This window comes from Molossus molossus, unplaced genomic scaffold, assembly GCF_014108415.1.
Source record: "Molossus molossus isolate mMolMol1 unplaced genomic scaffold, mMolMol1.p scaffold_m16_p_15, whole genome shotgun sequence".
NCBI lineage: Eukaryota > Metazoa > Chordata > Mammalia > Chiroptera > Molossidae > Molossus > Molossus molossus.
In genome coordinates this window covers 39,972,793-39,987,618 of record NW_023425350.1, presented here as the reverse complement: position 1 = coordinate 39,987,618, position 14,826 = coordinate 39,972,793, and positions in this window count along the sequence as shown.

Below are 14,826 nucleotides of genomic sequence, written 5' to 3'. Positions count from 1 at the left end.
TTACCCTCTTCATTATTGCCCTCCCTCCTTGGCAAGACTCAGTGATGATAGAGTCAGTTAGCAGTTACCTTTACCTAGAGAGTTACTATTTAACCACATTTAGCTATATTTACCTAGAGAATCATACATTAATAAGTACCAGATATGCTTCTCGCTTCTCCCTAGGTAATTCCCATAGTATTGACTCTTAAATATGGGGGCATTATGTAAGACTAGGGGAATTGTGTGTAAGACGTGCACTGACTTAAAATTTTTTGGCAAAAATATTTCTGTAGCTATTCAGGGAGATACTAAATTGGTAAACAGGGATTTCACTACTTTATTTGAACATTAAATTTAGTTTGCATATTCCATGTATGTGTGTGTGTTTAAAGCAATTATTGACTTCTATTAAAAATGAAGTTCCAGAATACTGTTTCAACTTGTTTAATTCCAGTAAGAGGTTTTAGAAAGTTGTTTCTATTTATGACTTCAGAAAAAAATATAGCCTAGTTAACAATAACTAAGATTAATATAGAAATTTATGATTTATAAATTTATAGTTAATATACGGTCCCTTCAATTTTCACAAAAAAATGTATTCACAAATGAGAAGAATGTTCAGAAATGTTGAAAATAACCTGGAGTCAAATGTCTAGTAATTGGCCAAACTGGGATTAACTACAAGTCATATACCTTTCCCAATACTATACATTTTAAAATAATGTGTACGTGCTTGAGTGACAGATGCTTGGGGTGAACCATTTCTTTAACTGAGCAGCTCATGGAATTGATTCAGGGAAATTATGAAATTCTACCTCTATCATCATTAAAATCGTTTCTTAATGTAATGGTAGAAATGGGTTTTCCAATAGTTTAGGCTTGTCTCTGAGGAAGGACTTGCCTGAAAGCTTTGATGTTTTATAATCAGAGACTTTTTGATCTTGCTTAGTTATACCAATTTTGCATAATATTCCCCAGTCAATAATAATTCTATCATATTAAAATTGCTCTGCTTTATGCTTGATGGTCATCAAAGAATATTTGTTTCAGCCACATTAATTGCCTGTGATATAAATGCAACCAAGGGATTAGTTTCTGTGAGAAGTTTAAAAGACAATTCACTATCTAAATTTCAACTGTCTCTTGGGCTAAATTTGTTTAAACCTTTCTTTCCAACCTTGGGGGGAAACAAAGGTCATATACAAAAATATTATCTTTAATATGTCATAGTTTAGGGTTACCCAAATAAATAAGAAGTCTGGACAACCAAAGAGAATAGACATGTGCTTGATTTAAAAGTAATCTATTGCTATTTGAGTCTTACAAGAAATGAAATACCTCTGTTTATGATCCTGAAAAACATTTACTAAGCAGTCAGTGTTCTGACTCTTTGTGAGAAGCATTGTTTTTGGGAAACCATGTCTGGATGGATGGATGGTGGGGAAAAGTGAGTTTCAAGCCAGGCCCTTTGGTCTTGGTTTGCTAATCTGTTTCAGCTGTTTGTAGCATTATTTTTAGTATCTTGGACGAATAAGTGTGAGAGTTGTTTTAAAAACTATAAACTGAACCATAGACAAAAAGTACTTTTATTGCCACACATTAATCTTTTTAATAATAATTCTTAATAAAATGTAGCAATGTGCCACATGAGGTATAGATGTTGGGAGGAGACTCCCTAGTTGCCCTTTTTAAGTTGTCCACCATCACAGCAACGTGTCCAGCCCTGTCCCTAGACAAGGGAGTGGAAGTCATCATTCTTAGCTCTCCTTCTAATTCAAACGACATAATAAGTTCAACTGACACAAAGTAGTCTAACCTCCTCCCTCCAAAGGTGTTTGAGTCCCATAGCCAAATCTCACAGACAGTGTTGACAGTGGCTCTGGGACAGCTGGAATCCAGAGTTAGACACCATTAGGATTTCCTTGACATTGGACTCTGATTCTCACTATATAATAGTCTCCTCTGCCCCATTTAATCATAATTACCTCTCAAAGACGCTACCTCTTGATACCATCCCACTGGGGATAGGGTTTCAACATAATGACTTTTGGGAGGACACAAACCAGCAGTCCATAACATTCCATCCCTGACCCCCAAATTCATGTTCTTCTCACATGCAGAATACATTCATTTCATTCCAACAACTTCAAAAGTCTGAACTCATTCCAGCATCAACTCTAGAGTCTAAATTCCAAGGTGTAGTCAAAACGTCATTGAAGTAAGAGGTTGTTGAGACTCAGGGTATCCTTGAATCAAATTCCTCTTCAGCTGTGAACCTGGCAGGTGTGAGGTGATACCTTATAGTTGTTTTAATTTACATCTCTCTGATGATTAGTGACACTGAGTATTTTTTCTTATGTCTCTTGGCCATTTGTATGTCCTGTTTTGAGAAGTGTCTATTCAGGCCCTCTGCACATTTAAAAATTATATTTGATTGTCTTCCTTTTGTTGAGTTGTATAAATACTTCATATGTTTTGGAAATTAACTCCTTATTCGATGTATTATTGGTGAATATGTTCTCCCATACAGTGGGTTCCCTTTTCATTTTGATACTGGTTTCTTTTGCTGTGCAGCTTTTTAGTTTAATGCAGTCCTATTTATTAATTTTTTTCTTTTTTTGTGTGTGGGTGGTTTGTTGTTGTTGTTGTTGTTGTTTTTGCCCTAGGAGATGTATTGGTGAAAATTTTGCTTTGTGTGATGTCAATTTTGTAATACTTTTAAAAAGAGAATGATTTCAAAATGTTACTTAAGTACATAAGACTTGAATAAAAGTAGACAGAGTTTTGGAATCAAAACCCTCATATTCAAGAGACATCAATTTACCTGAAACTAATCTATATTTTCTATGCATTGTCTACTCAAAACATAAAGTATTTTTTTAGGGGTCTTAACAGCTCCTCATAAAATTAATGTGGAGTTACAAATGGCCTAGAATAGCTGAGACAATTTTTTAAAAGAATTTCAAGATAGGTAGACTTTACCGAACTTATTTAACAGTATAATAATTATGCTTATATAGTATAAAAATTGCTTAAGGTCAGGCAAATATAAAGATGGGAAATTTGGGAGACCTGGAAATACCTATGTGGAAACTTAATATATTCCAGAGGTCTCATTAGAACTACAGGGAAAGAGTGACCAAGTATGTAAATGGTTCTGGGGAAATGCCTTATCCACATAAAAACCACGTGGATTCCTATTTCATCCTACTTACATGAACAGTTAGGTGGATGAAAGGCTTGAACTGGAAAGGCAGATCTTTGACCAAAAAAGCAGAAATTAGCCCTGGCTGGTTCGGCTCAGCAGTTAGAGCGTTGACCTGCAGAACCAGAGTCGGGGTTTGATTCTGGTCAAGGGCACGTACCTCAGTTGCAGTTTGTCCCAGGCCCTGGTCGGGGTTGTACAGGAGGCAACCAGTCGATGTGTCCCTTTCACGTCGATGTTTCTCTGTCCCTCTCCCTCTCCCTCCCTCTCTATCTGAAGATAAATAAAAAAACATCCTCGGGTGAGGATTTAAAAAAAAAAAAACAGAAATTGCCCTGGCCAGTTTGGCTCAGTGGTTAGAGTGTCAGCCTGCGGTCCAGAGAGACCTGGGTTCGGTTCCCACTAAGGGCACTTACTGCAGTTGCAGTTTGTCCCTGGCCCTGGTTGGTCGTGCAGGAGGCCGCCACTCAATGTGTCCCTTTCATGTCGATGTTTCTCTCTCTCTCTCTCCCTCCCACTCTATCTGAACAAAAAATGAAAAAATGTCCTTGTGTGAAGATAAAAAAAAACAAATTATGAAAAGATATTTTTATGATCTTGGGTTTAAAGAATGAGTTGCAAAAGAACATAAATCTTAGAGGAAAAGATTGATAAATTGTATTAAAAGTTTCTGGTTAATAAGAGGCACTGTAGAAAAAACTATAAGCCACAATTTGAGAGAAAATCTCTGAAGTATCTGAAAATATTTGAAATATATATAACAAAGAGTTATTCAGAATCTAGAATTAATAAAGGATTTCTACATATGAGTAAGAAAATAGGTAATTATGCAACAGGTGAATGAGCAAAGGAGAGGAAGAGGGAACAGAGAGAGAAGGCTGACCTATACAAATATATTCCCAAGCTCACTGACTATTTGGGGACTACAAATAAAAACTGAAATTCTCTTACGCATCCATCAAATTTGCAAAATTAACATCCAATTTGACCATTCAGTCGATGAAGATATGGAGCAGTGGGAGTTCTCATACGCTGGCAGGCGTGTTTACTGAGGCTTTGGTGTGGAGCTGAGCATGATCGGGTAGTGCTCCTGATGGTTACACCCTTCACACTACTCATGCATCCTAGAGAAGATTGTGACAACACGGGGTTACAAATAAGATGTATGGCAATATTGCTTGACATAGTGAAGACCGAAAATGACCTAAACAATCATTAATAAGGAAACAGGTAGATGATATGACCTCACAGTAGAAGGCTACACAAAGTTCAAAGGAATGAACTAGAGCTCCATAGCTACACTTCAAAAGCATAACACTGAACAGAAAGATCAAGTTCCCAATGTTGTGAAAGTTGCGCCATTTAAGTAAAGTTTGAAAACAGAAATAACCCTTTTATATATTCATACATACACAATTTCATTGATATATACACAAGTAGTCATAGCTTTTTTAAGAAAAACATGCATGGGAATGATGAATACCATATTCAAGACACTGTTACCTGGGGGGGAAGAAGGGAAGGAGAGAGAGAGAGAAATGCACAGGGACTTCAGTTACCTGAAATATTTTATTTTCTAAGTTAAGAGTTTGTTACATGGTTATTTCTTTATTTTATACCTCTGAAGTGCTTCCACCATGATCTGTCTATCCTATCCTTCCTGTCCATCTGTCTGTCATCTATATCTGTCTATCTATTACCATCGATCTTTCTTTTACCTATCTGAAGCATGCATGGTACAACGGATAATCTGTAAGTTTTAAGTTATTCTCCTTACTTTGCTGAATATTTTTTTTAAATATAATTTTCTAAAGGATTATACTTACTACTGAGCCTCCCGGTGGACAATAGAATGGCTCTTCTGTTACTACAAAATACATGTTGAAAGGGTGATGTTGATAGTTGGGCAAGATGACCCCCTGTCTATCTAAATTTTAATAGTCACAATTTATGTTTATTGCAGCATTTCTTGGTGTATTGTATATCCGAATAAGTGCATCCTGGAGCCGTTGCTAGAATCCGATAGAACTTTTCTGAAAAGTCCAGGTTAATTTTTTGTTTGTTTGTTTAAAGAAGATGTATGCTCCTTCAAGTGGCATATTTACAGTTTATGCTGAACTGGCTGGCACGAGGTGGTCTCGGAGAGACCCATGACTGGGTCCTGCTCATGGACAGCATAGGCTTGGGACTGGAGAAATGCTGACGGGGTCGGAACAGGGCTTGCAGCTGAGAGTCATCTGTTAGGGTCGTGAGCTTGTCTCAAGATGCTCCCTGGCGGCTGCGGAATGTGCTGATCTGTGCGCTGGGGAGGCCGAAGCGGGCAGCGCGCAACGCTTCCAGGTGAAAAATGTGTGTAACAGGCACTTTCTACCCCAGCATGACTCCTGCGGATGCTGCTAATGGATCGGAACTTGCTGCATGTTTCTTTATGTCATTTTTTCTTCACTAGTTCTGGATGTAGGATTTTTTTATACTTCAGCCACAGCGGGAAGACACACCAGCAGTTCCTCTTGCCATTGGGCTGGTTTTTGTGGTGGTGGTGATGGTGGGGTTTTTTTTGTTGGTGCCTGATCAAATTCTTGGCAAGTAGCAGAAACTGATGGTTCTATTCTTATAGTGCTGAGGCCATTGCTATGACAGGGTATGAAAAGAGCTGGTGGAAACCACTAAGTATTAACCAAGTGAGCGATGATACTGCTTAAGAACAAGGCTCAGCTGGGAGACACCCTAGATTCATATATACCACCCTTCTTAGAGATGCGCCACTTTTCCAGTGTTGATTTTTATGACCAGGTCCCTTATTCTGAATCATAAAAGGTGAGAATTTGTTTAAAACTAAAGTAAATATATTTATTTTGAGCAGTTTTGTAACATCTGTGGAGAACACAGACCATTCTGATAACTTGAGGGTTCATTTTAGTTAAGAATAAAAATATTACTAATCTGTTTTTATTCACTGAGACCAAACACAGATTACATTTACATCTTTGTTAGTTAGGTTCCAAAAATCCATCCGTGGCAAGCTGGAAGCAGAACAAAACGAGACAAAAAGGAGATCTTGAGAGAAGGGAGGAAGATGCAGAGGCTTGTCTGTCCTTTTCTTGTAAGAAAGTATACCTTTCATAAACTTGCTATAAAGAACGTTTGAAAAATTTAATCGGACATTTCAGGGGAAAGGTGGTCTTTCTGACTTGCATTCCCAGAAATCACAACAGTATCCAGTTTGTTAGAGAAGCGTCAAGAAAAATTTATATTAGTATTCCAGATCTTTGCTCCGAGGATATCAGGACTGTGAGAGAGCCTTATAGATTGTTTGTTTCTGCTCTGTTTATTATTGAAGACTCCTGTGTTTTTCTTCTCTGAACCTTACATATTTTCAGGTACATTCAAGCACTCTGAAGTTTGCCTGTACTCCCAGAAAAAGTACAACTTCACAAAAAATAATGTATTGGCCCCCTCCCCCTCCCCTTTCTAAAATCACAGTCTCACACCGGCCAGGCTCCTATCCTTGCCTTTACCTGTTACATACACTTGGTTTTCCTAGAGCAGTTTCTCAACCTTAGCACTATTGATCTGGGCTGGAGAGGAATTCTTAGTTGTTGAGGTCTGTCCTGTGCATCGTAAGATGTTGAGCACCATCCCTGGCTTTAATCCAGTAGATGCCAGTAGTCCTCACCCTTACAGTGACAACCAAAAATGTCCCAATCTTACCAAATGCCCCCTGGGGGCAAAATTGCTCCCAGTTGAAAACTACTATTGTAGAGATAATGTTTACATGGGTCTCCAAGGGTAAACAGCGGTGAAAGACTGGAATTCTGAAACCTCATTGATATTTGGATGTTTTCATGCAGAGAAACATATTTTTTAGGAAATTATAGACAATGGCTAAAACATTCATGAGACAGGAACCTCTTTTTATAGAAGCACCATTCTGTCACAAGACTATCTCTGTGCTAGGTGCTGAAAATACTAGTGTCAGTGAAAAACAATGTCTACTCTAGAGGACAGGCACCCAGAGACTTGTGGTAAATCCTTGACTGGAATGAAACTTAGCATATATCAGCATTAACGGTGGACCCTACATCAGAACAAACATTACTGCTGGCTTTCACTAGCGAAAGACCACACGTGTTTATATTCATTCCTATTTATAAGAGTCTGCCTTACTCTGCTATTCTTGTATCATTATTAAAGGATGAATAATACCCAGAGAGGTAGTTAAAGCCACTTAATTGGCATGTGAATAAATAAAATGTGCAATTAAGGGGGCCAAATGCTAGGGGTTTGAATTAGTTGAATGCTTTTCTGTGACTTGACATGACACGTTACTGCTGACTTGCATTTACAAAATGCTCCGTTTTATGAGACACACGGTTAATTGTTAATGTTTGGCTCAAACCACTTCATTCTTCTGTCACATTGTTTTATATTTTCCCATGTTGTTCATTGCTTGAATTCGTGAAGAACAGTCCTTGTTTTAGTAAACATTTTTCCCCATCTTAGGACCGTTCAAGGCTTTATTTATTCAGTGATGCTCTCATTTGATGCCAAGTGCCATATATTTTAATACACTGTGCAGCTAAGAGCTTGAGATGATTTCTTAATTGGCATCTTTCAGCTTCCCAGCAGCTTGCACAAATTAGGAAGATTCTGCTCTGCTTACCAGGAGCAAGCTGGCTGCAGCCTATCACATCTGTGCTGATCTTAAAAATTATCAGACATAAAACCATTTAGTGTCCAATCAAGTAAATTGGAAAGCTTCTATCACTAGCTAAGTTTTCAGGGTTTTTTTGAAATAAAATAATAATAATGAATAATAGAATTGTAATAAAAATCAAGTGTACTTATGCAGGATAAAAATGTTCATTGTTCTTACTTGTTCCGCTGGGCATTTCTCCTGCTACATGTTTTAGAAAGAAAGAGTCATCTCTGAATCTTAAGGAAAATACTCCTTAAAAGGAGAAGAGCTTCTCTGTATTTTGATGCATGAATATTTATAACACTGAATACTCAAAAATAAGAATATAGATGGAATAATATGATTTAGAACAGATCATGTTTTATGGTTAATTCAGCACAATGCCTTTATTTTTCATGTAAGGACACTGAAATTCAGACAGATTAAATGACTTGCCCAAGATCTCTCAGATAGGAAGGAAGGGGCAAAGTACAGAATTACTAATTTCTGGTCCACTGGTATTGTTTTTCCAACATATCTTTCTATATGAACTTCAGAATTATATTTTCTGGTCATATTATTTAGAAGCTGAGGATAAAAGAGACTAAAATAAACTTTTATCCATAGCCCTATATTTTTAATACAAGTTTCAAGGGTTGTTTTAGTAATCCTTGGTATTTTATGGCCTCTGACCTTTGGAGCCTCACTGTGCACCTCGTAAGTGCAAGGGGACACATGAACTGTATTATCCAAGTGTTCTCGAACCAGATTCCTTTTCATCTTTAGAGGTGCACCTTTGAGATTCATATTTAAAAGATACCTTAAGTGTTATTCATTTGCACAAACATAAAATGTGAAAAAGTAAAATGATATGTTGTATGTGTTAAATAGAAGTTTTTTGCAGGTAGGAAAAAATGTTCTTGCTATAATAAAGCCAGTGTTGCAGAATTGAGTGTTGTTTTGTTATTAAATATGTTCAGTGGGATTTCAAGTGATAGAAACTTGCTGTAGTTAGCATTCATATAGAAAATAACTAATTCTGTTATAAGTTAGTAACATTAGTGACAATGTAGAGATCTATGTATCTATAAATTATAATGTTTGTGTATGTATATTATATATAAATATGTGTGTGTGTATACACACACAACACACACACATATATAGTGTGTGAGAAGTGCCTCATTGTGGTTGTGATTTGCATTTCTCTGATACCTAATGATATTGAGCATCTTTTCAGGTGCTTTTTTTGGCCATTTGTATATCTTCTAGTCAAAACTTTTGCCCATTTTTAAATTAGGTTATTCCACTCCGAGGTATATACCCAAGAGAAAAAACATATGTACACACAAAATTTGGTCCGTGAACGTTCATATCTACATTATCTATAACAGCTAAAAGTGGAAACAGTCCATATGACCATCAACTGAGGAACAGATAAACCGTGGTACGTTTATACAATCAAAAACGCTTTGGCAATAAAGTGAATGAAGTCCTGATGCATGTGATAACATGGATGAACTGTGAAAATACTAAGTGAATATACTTCACACTAAGAAAAGTCAATCACAAAAGACCAAATATCATAAAATGCCATGTATATGAAATGGCTAGAATAGGCTAATCTAATAGAGACAAATAGTAGATTAGTGCTTGCCCAGAGCTGGGGTGGGGTGGGGGTGGGGACTGACTGTTAGTGGGTATATGGTTTCTTTGGGAATAAAGAAAAGGTTCTAAAATTGGATAGCAGTAATGGTTGCACACCTCTCTGAATGTGCTACAAACCATTGACTTGCACATTTTAGTAGGATGATTTTATGGTGTGCGAATTATATCTCAATAAAGCCAAGCGGGTAACCGAGGCTGGGGCACTGGCCCACCAAGCCGGAGGGGCTCTGGGTGCGGAGGCCCAGATCAACGCCCCATTAGTCCTGCTTCCTCCCTTTGCTCAGGGCCGATGTGTCCAGGAACGTGTTGCAGAGACCTTGCAGGTAGGCCAGCGCCTCTGCATAGAGCCCCTGCCCGCGCTATGAAGGTGGAGGGGACAGAAACAGTGGCGCCCACTGGCACCTCTGACCCAGCAAATCACTGCAGTCCCTGCAGAGCGCCCACGGCTCCCCAGCCTCCTCTCCACGGTCTCTCTTGTCTGTTGTACGGACAGTGGTTTTGTATAGAAGTGACTTTATGTGCCAGGTACTTTAGGAAGCTGGTTGGAGCCAGGCGGGCACTTGGGGTGCCTGGGGCACTGTCTTGCTGGGCCAGGTGCATGTGGTGATGCCCTGTTGTCACTGCTTGCTCCCTTTGTTCCAAGGCAAAGGCTGTGGGCAGTGTGGCGGGGAAAGTGCTGTGGTGGTCTCCCAGGCTGCCAAGCACCGAAGAGAGCCTGTGCCCACCCTACTGAAGCGGTAGGGGATGTAAACAACGGTGCCCACCCCTCCTTCAGCGGGGAGAGTTCCTGCAGCTCTCAGGGGGCTCCGGCCTTCTCGGTTCTGTCTCTTTGTCGTTTGTTGTGCTGTGCACTCAGTTCTGTTATCCTGCAGAAGTCATTGTTCAGTGTAGACACGTATATTTGAGTCTGCTCCTGGGAGGGGGTAAGTGCACCGTCCTCCTGGGCTGCCACTGTCTTGGACCCCTACCCATGAACACTTTTGTGTTTTTATGCACTTATTTATGTTATAAAACTGTGACTGGAAAGGATACATGCCAACTTTAGAAAAGATTTGCCTCCAGGTTGGGAAGAAGAAGATAAGGAAGGAGGTTCAAAAACAACTTCTGTTTTTTATTAATATTGAATCAAACCTAGCAAAATGTCAACATTGTTAAAACAGTCTCTGTTTTTACTATATCTTTGAAACATTTCATGATTTGGAACAATTGATAAACTTCAAATCCACAGTCCCTCTAACATCTCTGGTGCAGTTTTAATCTTGGAAACTCAAATTCCTAGGATGCCTTTCCTTTCTTCCCAGGCAGCCTCTCACCACAGCAGCCTGAGCCCACCGTCCGGTCCCCTCGCCGCCTCGCCCCCTCGCCGCCTCGCCCCCTCGCCCCTCGCCTCTGCGTTGCCCGAAGCAGCCTTTCTCAGCATGTTTCTTACCTTTTCTCCCAGGTGGACTGGAGAATGCAGGGGCCAGGATAGGAGTTGGGAAATAAGTGCAAATAAACCAGCAGAAAGAATGAGGAAAACCATGAGGCCACATTTGCTATTTTCTTTTATTCCATTACATAAAGATAATGTAGACTCTTTTTTTACAGTAGTTACAGGAATCAGCTGTGTAAACACACTCTGAAACACTTAAAACGAGGCCATCATCACGTAGAATCTTTATCCTGTAATTTACAACATTAGGAGAACATATATCCAATTTTTCACATTTAGAGTATCCAACTTTATTGAGTAGGATTTGGGGCAGTGACAAAATCCCAAATCAAATTAGTTTAAAACAATAGGAAAAACATGAATCTACCTATTGGAGAATCCAGAAGTAGAGGGGATTCTGGACAAAGGGTGACCAATGTTTGGCTGGCTCTCTCCACCCTTCCCTGGGGGAATGCTTTCTCTTCCAGAAGACTTCCCTAAAGACAGCCAACAAGCTGCAAGTAAGAAACAAACCCTTCTCAGCACGTCGAACAAGAGAGGAAAGTAAATCTTGCCCTACCTATAACATGAAATTGCTTCTTTAAGAGTTTCCATGAGCCTCACTAGGTCACGTTGCCACTGTTGGACCATAGGATGCCATGTGCTGACTGGCTTCAGATTCGCTTCCTGGACCAGGTATTGGCAAGCAGAGAGCACAGCAGGTGTAGGCTAGGCTTTAGACCAATCAAGATTCAGCTCTGGAATTGGAAATAGCCTCTTCTGAATCTCGTGGATAGTGTGGAAAAGGGGTGTGTTTCTACAGCAAAAAGGGCTCTCTTAGAAAGGAGGAAGGGAAAAAGGAATCCTGGGTAGCCAATCAGTGTATTTACTAGTGATTGGAAGGGCTAGATGAGAGGGAAAAATGCCCGAGAGACATTTCTTCTGGCCTGTCAGAAGCCCATTGTTACCAAAGTATTCTCACAGAGGGAAAACAGATTTTGATAAGGGCTTTCTGAAATGCTATATTAAGCACATGCAGCTTGGCCCATACCTAACAATGGTTCTTAGCATCAAAGGCCAAATTCAGACCTTTTGTGCTTCTATAAAACTTCATTGCTGATTAGCATATGAATCTGTTGCCATGGCAATTATGATGTATATTGTATGCGATCACTTGAGAACAGGATCTAGAAAAACGAAGGTCCTAGGATAGGAAACAAAAGGCTTCTTGGTAATAAGACCAAGTGGAATTATAACTTGGGCATCACAACTATGAGAAACACTATTGCAAGGCGAGAGAATCTGTGTTTTAAAGGGACATCATTAAACTTCTACGAAATGAGACTACTTCACTTACAATTTATCCTTACTTCCAAAGGGTTCTAGGTAGCCTTTGACATTGAAATTCATATAAAATAGAGAAGTTGAAAAACAACTGGGAAAGAGGGAAGGATTGAGGGAAATGGTAGAGAGGAAGTGAGAGAGAAAGCACAGTGGGAACTTTAGGACAGAGCCTAAGTTTTTAACTTCCAGACCTTAAATAAACCTGCTAAATTCTGGCAGCTTCTTGGCCTCAATCTCACTAAACTGCTCTCAGCCGTGTCCTTTCTGCTATATAACCAATGTATTGAGGGTTTTTTTTTAACACTAACATTTTATTTCCGAGATGTAAAATTCTTTTTAATAAGTGCAATATTTACTGTCTTTCTGAGAATATTGGCTGTACTTCTGAAGTCTTAATTCTTTTACTTGGTATATGGTCTTTGTTGAGATTTGCGATTTTGATTTGCAGTTGTGGCTTCCCTCCAATGTTGGGTGATATTTGGTTGTACACTCATTTTAGGATTGAAATTTCCTCATTACCCTGCTGTGTTTATTTTTCAAGTTGCTTGTAGGAGAAGCAGAACCAGGTGCTGGATTTGGGGGACAGTCCAGCCTTTCTACATTAAGTATAAAGGAGATAGTGGGAGAACTTTTGGGTAGGCTGTGTCAGTACCTGATGATCTGGTCAGAGTCCCTTTTCATCTAGGTGTTACTAACCCGAAGACTTTGCCCCGTATCTCCAATTCAGATATCCTTACTCTGTGCTCTGGGAAAAGTATCTGTTTTGTTCTCCACCTGACCTGAGAAGAGAGAGGTTTTGTGCAGGAGTCAGAATGCCTGGTTATTGTCAGTTCCCTTAGAATCCCATGCAATGCAGATGTCAAACTTGGCTTGTTTGGAGCACCCTTGCAGCCATGCCTACTTTTCAACCATATTCTTCATCATGCACTTGAATGTGGATCCATTTTTCAACCAAACACGGTCTCTCTTCTTTCAAGAATTATCACAATTGCTGGTCCATAGGGCATATTATTTTTTATGTTCTAGTGGGATTATAGATTTACTAAAATATCTTTTCAGTCATTTTCAGGGTTTGAGGCAAGAGGAGGGAGCTGCAGCAGGTACTCATTCTGACATTTTGAAAGAAAAGTCTTTATTCCCAAATGTTTTCACTGTGACATAAAAACAAATACAGAATTTTGTTTTTCAAACATACTACTCCTATGTGCGAATCAGACAAATGTCTCCTTTTCTCTCCATTTCGACAATCACCACCTGTGATTGGCCATAACAAAGCTTGTGGTAGGCTAGGCGATGTATAAAGAAAAGAACTTGAAGGTACGCAATGTAGCTAGAATCTCTTTCCTTGGTAGATAGGCCCTTCAGTGTTCATGTGGTTCCCTCCCTAGACAAATGGTGTAAATTGCCACCACCCATGGGTCTAGATTCCTGTGTTTTGTAAGACTTATTCTTATTCCTTGTGGACCATCAAGACCATGGAACTTTGGAACTGGGAGGCTATAAACAACTTTATAGCTCTGGCCTGTGTGGCTTAGTTGGTTCAGCGTTGTCCCATGCACCTAGAGGTGATGGGTTTGATTCTTGTGAGCCTGATCCCCAGTAGGGGGCGTGCAGAAGGCAGCTGATTGATGTTTCTCTCATTGATGTTTCTCTCTCTCTCTCTCTCTCCCTTCCTCTCTCTAAAAAGTCAATAAAAACATATATATATATATCTCTATAGATAGATATCTATCTATCTATCTATCTATATATATATATATATATATATTTTTTAATCCTCACCCGAGGACATTTTTTCATTTTTTTTTTTCCAGATAGAGTGGGAGGGAAAGAGAGAAAGAAACATCGACGTGAAAGGTACACATCGAGTGGCTGCCTCCCGCACGAACCAACCAGGACCGGGGACAAACTGCAACCAAGGTACGTGCCCTTAGCGAGAACTGAACCCGGGTCTCTCTGGACCACAGGCCGATGCTCTAACCGCTGAGCCAAACTGGCCAGGGCTAAAAACATATATATTTTTAAAAGAAACCTTACAAAAACTCAGCAAGATAGATATTATCTCCACTTGGCATGTCAGGAACCTGAGGCTCAGTGAGATTAAGTTATTCAAACTCATGGAACTAATCATAGTTAAATATTGACCCTACTGGTCCAAAGTCTTCCTCCCAAGTCAAACAGCCCTTATTTAATGCTGCACTTAGTAGAGTATGTTTTTCATTGGCTTCAGCCCAACATGATGATCTTCTCTTCTCTAACTTCTGCTGCATTTACTAATTACAAAAAAAAAAAAAAATCTGTTCATCATATGAAGTTGTACCATATGAAATTGCTCTTTTATAGTCTAAAAATGGCCAAATGTTGGTAATTTCATATAACGCAATCTAACATATTGTCTAATTGCATACTCTATAAAGAAACTTTTTAATTTATTTACTAAATTTATTGGGGTAAACTTAGTCAATAGCATGATATAAAATTCAGGTGCACAGTATATCTGTATGCTCTATTTTGTGCTCACTACCCAGTCAGTCTCCT